This window comes from Megascapheus bottae, chromosome 13, assembly GCF_031878675.1.
Source record: "Megascapheus bottae isolate mThoBot1 chromosome 13, mThoBot2.hap1, whole genome shotgun sequence".
In the NCBI taxonomy this organism is placed as follows: domain Eukaryota; kingdom Metazoa; phylum Chordata; class Mammalia; order Rodentia; family Geomyidae; genus Megascapheus; species Megascapheus bottae.
Genome location: NC_143521.1, coordinates 27817740 through 27823739, shown reverse-complemented (window position 1 = coordinate 27823739; position 6000 = coordinate 27817740). Strand labels below are relative to the sequence as shown.

At 36.9% G+C, this 6000-nt stretch overlaps 1 pseudogene; it reads right to left on the bottom strand.

The window, feature by feature from the left end:
- Positions 1-2213: 2213 nt before the first annotated feature.
- The window catches only part of LOC150055716 (NADH dehydrogenase [ubiquinone] flavoprotein 2, mitochondrial-like), a 184676-nt pseudogene continuing 180889 nt past the window's right edge, over positions 2214-6000 (bottom strand).

Sequence of the window (6000 nt, the reverse complement as noted above, 5' to 3'; positions counted from 1 at the left end):
GGATAGTTCATGATATATGATGATTTCTATTTGTCTCTCATGTATGTGTGTGTGTGTATACATACATCTTTATGTGGATATTCCCACCTTCAGAATTCTCAAATCATAAACAAAGATGGTTCAAAATGATTAGATAAGGGATATTCAGTCTGAGTAGGATTTGACCACCTGAAAGGTTTAAGTACTCTCACTTTCCTTTTGGTCATCATCATGATAGCCATTGAAACAAATACTATATGCCGGATACCTTTATAGGGTCTGAAAATTGAGAGCAGTGTTCAACAAATATAGTCCAGACATCATAAAAACTGCCATAAAGTACGACAAAGTAGACTTCATAATTTGGGTATTTTAGACATTATTTTATAATTATTGGTTTATTTTTATATACAAAGGCCTTTTACTGGTTATGGATTCTTTCCTTCCTTTTGAAGAAAAATAGCACTATTTGCATAGTAGTAATTTTTTCTATATTCTCAATGACAAAACATTTTTGAATTAATTAAAGCATAGGAATTATAGTGAAGCACCAAAGGTAATTTATTAATTCTATTATAAAGTCTTAGGACCAATTTTCTTGGGTCCTAAGGAGAGCAATACTTTCCATTCTTACAGAAAACTGGTCATTAGAAATGCTTTGTAGAACATTATATTGAGTCTGCATTACAGGTATCTACTCATCTAGAAAAATAGACCCACAATTTTGAAGAAAACAAAGCAAAACAAAAGAAAACATGGTTTTCACTGAACTTCATTGCCTGAAAGATGGTGTTTCCAGCAGTGTTTTGTTCTTGTAACCTGTTACTAGTCTGAGGACAGACACTGAATGCAGTAGAAAACAGTCATTAGTGCCTGTAGAATAAGCAAATGCACACAATGACCTTGCTTCCCAGAATAAACAAGCAAGGTCCACGGTGCAGAGATATTGGGTAATTAGCTCTGATTTTACTCTTGTTGAAAACATTAATTATTTAATGAGTTTGAAGTGTTGAAGTGTTTGCTTCTGACTTTAGGGGGAAAAAGTACTCTTAAGCAATCAAGTGTCAGTCATAGTGCAAAGAAAGGAAATGGAAATAGAGTTATCAAAATTATAAGGATGAATTGATATACTTTCTGAAAATAAACACATGGGTGAAGAACACAGTATTCCTGTTTTTGTGGTAATGGAGGGAGGAAAATATCAACTAGAAAGAACAGTCCTCTCAGGACTAAGGAGGGAGAAATGGCTTTCTTACCATTGAACCCCCTCCCTTTTCTTCCTTTCCTACAGCCATAAAACTGTAAGAGAAATTTGAGGAAATGAAAAACAGATCAGAAAAGTTAGGTTATAAAAGACCAGACATGCCAGGAGTTCGGCCTAGTAGTACAGTGCTTCCCTAGCATGCACAAAGACCCCGGGTTCAATTCCTCGGCACCAAATGTATAGAAAAACAAGCTGCCAATGGTGCTGTGGTAGAGTCCTAGCCATGGGAAAACTCAAAGACAGTGCTCAGGACCTGAGTTCAAGTCCCAGGACTGGCAAAAAATAATAAAAGACCAGACATTCGTGCTTCTCCTTCAGCTGAAAACCAAAAAAAAAAAAAAAAACAAAATATGAAGTAAAGACAAAATGTATAGAATAGATAATATTCCAGTTCCTCAGAAGATAAAATTGCTAGAAAATTATTTTGAAGGAAAGTAACACAGCATATCAACCACAAAGAATAAGGACATCATGAATTTGGAAGAATAGGCCTAAAATAAGCTATCTTTAAATTTAAAATATTAGTTAAGTTTGGAAGTTTGAATTACAGTAAATATATTTAAAGGGCTTTACCCTAAGGATAAGGTTTATATATAATGAATTTTCCACATAGCTATCAATAGAAAGAGATTATGTATATATCCCATGTCTATTGTGCCATACCTACTTTTCTTTCAGAAAAATTAACAGTTTTCAAAACATAAAGTCATTCGTTCCAAAAATCCTCAAATCAATACACACCTCAAAAATTTAAAACCCATGAATTAAATAACATTTCTCCTGAAGGTCCAACATAGTGAATTGTCATTAATGTGTAATGGAAGCTACCTATTGTGTCTTGCAGGTCTTATGTATTGTATTATATATTACATATTCCAAGCTATAACTTGGTTTTGATACATTTTTAAATAGGAGCTTTATACTTTATAATAGTATAAAAGTATAATATACTTTATACTTGTAATAGAAATTACAAGCCTGCTTGAATACCAAATCCAGGACCTTCAGGTGGCAGTCAAAGAAGAAAGACCTCCTGGCTCATAACAGAAACGTCTACTCCTTGGCTCAGGTTTTGGAACTTTGCCAGATTTAGGTTATCAATAATGTCTTCAATATCTTTAGGTGTCAGATCCCCATAGTAGTTGACATTTATTTGAACCATTGGTGCATTTACACAAGTCCCTAAACATTTCACCTCTGTAAGAGTGAAGTTTGTCAGGTGTTATCTCCTCAACTTTTATTCCAAGATTTTTTTGAATGGCATCTAGTATGCTGTCAGAGTCAGGAAGCATGCAAGGTGTGGTAGTACAGAACTGAATGTGATATTTTCCACACTTTATACTTTGTATAAAAAGTCGCAACTTCATATGCTCTCATTGGAGGTCCTTGTAAAACTTCTGCAACTTTGTTCAGAGCAGAGATAGGCAATCACAGATTCTGCCTTTGGGCTAAATCCAGGACTGCAGCACAGCTGCTGCTCTGTGTCTTTCTGGGGAGTTTTACACAATTGCTTCTATTTTCTTACAGTTTTCTGGTGTGAAATCAAATGTGGTGTCTCGGTTATTCTCGGGAGTATCTCTGTGCACAAATAAGGCTCCTCCAGCACCATTTTATACAGATGAATTAAGCAAATTCCTTATTTGTCTTAGCTACTGGGTAGTGAGGCTGGCCTCTCTTGCCTGAAATGCCAGGGAGAAAAGTATGTCTGGCCAAACTGTTCCGTGGCCAAGCCCCTGTCCTAGGAGAGAATGCAGAACTTTTCTTTCCTTCCTTCCTTCCTCCCTTCCTTCCTTCCTCCCTTCCTTCCTTCCTTCCTTCCTTCCTTCCTTCCTTCCTTCCTTCCTTCCTTCCTTCCTTCCTTCCTTCCTTCCTTCTTTCCTCCCTCCCTTCCTTCCTTCCTTCCTTCCTTCCTTCCTTCCTTCCTTCCTTCCTTCCTTCCTTCCTTCCTTCCTTCCTTCCTTCCTTCCCTCTTTTTCTCTTTCTCTAACTCCTTTCCTTCTCTCTCATTCCTTTCTTCCTCTCTCTCTCCCCTCTCCCTTCCTTCCTTCCTTCCTTCCTTCCTTCCTTCCTTCCTTCCTTCCTTCCTTCCTTCCTTCCTTCCTTCCTTCCTTCCTTCCTCCCTCCCTCCCTCCCTCCCTCCCTCCCTCCCCTCCTCCCTTTCTTCCTTCCTTCCTTTCTTTCTTACAGGTTGTAGGGCTTAGACTTGGTCTGGGCGTTGTCCCTGAGCTCTTATGCTCAAGGCTACCCACTACTCCTTGAGTCACAGAGCCACTCCCAGTTTTCTGGTGGTTAATTGATTGGAGATAAGAGTCCTAAGGACTTTAGTGCCTGGATTGCCTTTGAACCTTGATCCTCAGATCTCATCTCAGTCTCTTGAGAAGCTAGGATTACAGGTATGAGCCACCACACCAGGCTAGAACTATTTTTTTTGTTTGTTTTTATTTTTGGTTTTGTTTTTGGTCAGTCATTGGTGGGGCTTGAACTTTGGGCCTAAGCTCTGTTTCTGAGCTCCTTTTTGCTCAAGGCTAGCATTCTTGCCACTTTCAGCCATAGCTATAAACCTGGTTTTTGAGTGGTTAATTGGAGGTAAGTGTCCCTTGGGCAGTATTCCATCCCTTCTTACTTTGGACCAAGATCTTCATCTTAGCCTCCTGAGCAGGAAGGAATATAAACGTGAGCCACCAATGCCTGATTTTGACACTCCATTTTTTTAAAAAAAATAATTGTTAGGAGAAATAGTATTTGCAACATTGAGAAGTTGTTATTTCCAATATAAATTCTTTACAGTAGGGAAAGAGGAAAGCAGAATAAGAGGACTGAAGAGAGGTTAAATAAAGTAATAATATTCAAAGTACATATGTAAGAATAGAACCAGACAATCTGGATTAGCAGTATTGGGACAGATGAGTGAGAATGATGGAAGGGATGACATTGATCAAGGCACATTGTATTAATAAACAGGTATGTTAAATTGAAGCCCTTGTACAATCACTTAAGGAGAGTTGTTTTTTTTTTTTTTTTTTGCCAGTCCTAGGCTTGGGCTCAGGGCCTGAGCACTGTCCCTGGATTTTTCTCAAGGCTAGGGCTCTACCACTTGAGCCACAGCACCACTTCTGGCTTTTTTCTATGTATGTGGTACTGAGGAATCGAACCCGGGTCTTTGTGCATGCTAGGCAAGCACTCTACCACTAGGCCAAACTCCCGGCCCTGGAGAGTTTTTTTAAGTCTGTTTTTTTTTTAAGTAAATCCTCCCAACAAACATATTTTCTAGGAGCAAACAATATCTTAGACTTGGTATTTATCAGTTTCCTGGAAATTCTTTTTCACAGTTTCAGTAGGAAGTTTGGTTTTCCAAGTGCAATTTTATACTATTTCTGACTAGTTAGGTCCAAAATCTTATCACAAAGGCTTTGTAGCATTTCTGACCAAGTTATGTCCTAAAGCTATTACAAAGGAATGTGATCGGAAAGAGTGGTGGGCTACGCTGAAAATATTTTGGGATCCTGGATAATAGCCAAGAATAAGAGCATAACAAAATCTATTTAAAACAAAATCATTGCCACAAGTTATTCCATAAATTCTTCCCTTTCCACGATTTTCTTCTTGTCTTTCTTAAAGATAAAAATGAAAAGGCAGCAAATATTGATTGAATATTTAAGCATATCCAAAGAAGATAGGTAACCTTGCCTACTTGTTGCTAGAATAAAATTTGACCTGTAAGTGTTCTAAATTTTTTCTTCTCCCAGAGGAGCCCATGGTCTACAGCCAGAGAATCTTTGCTTCACACCCTTGCCTACACTTTCTTTCTAAACAAGATCTGAATTCCTTCCAAGAAGAAGCACTTCTGCCCCAGTTCCATTCGTACCTGCTATTCAGTGCTGGTGGATTAAAAAGTAAAGCTGTGAGCTGCAATATGACATATGAATCATCATGTAACGGGCTAAATATAGTTAAAGGAAAGACTGGTTCCTCATAAGACAATCTTTCAAACTAGCCTCCCATTTCCTTCTTATAGTTTGACCTGCTCTCCAACTTGACCCAATTTCAAAATTGTTATAATGTCTAATACTCTCTCAATTCCCTGTGACCTTTCAGAATCTGCGCTTTGGACAGTATTAATTTTAGCACCCAAGTAAAGTTACTTCCCCCTCCATCTCTCTGTCTCTCTCTGTCCCTGACACATACAGGCTTCTTTTAATACATGAAATATTTTATATGCATTAATATTATTTTAAACATTGTACTAATACATTCTCATCAATAAAGCATGATAATGAATTTTGTCATAAAAGCAACATGGTATCTTTCTTCTCCTACATACAACATTGAGTTAAATTTAGGGTGAGACAGAGATTTAAGATGACCCTCAGATACTAGAGTTTAAGCCTCAGTTCATGAAATAGAAATATTGTCTAATTTATTGTCTATACTGCACAATTTATTCCTATTGAATAAATCCTTCTTCCAAGTTATATTATCCCACTTGTTCCAGAAATTGGATGCTCAAATGAAAAGTAAATTATCAATATACAGATGGTTGTTGTATGAATATGATTCCTAATAAATACACTAGTTTTCACATGCTTAATTTATAAGTTACAGAATTCTAGACTTGAAAATTAATTCAATGTTTGTGCCAATGGGCAACATTTTCATAAATAAATAGTAATGTATTTATTTGAGTAATTGTAATTAAAATATTGGTTTATTACCATTTAAAATGTTTTACATTTCAAACATAGAAGGAAAAAAGCTTG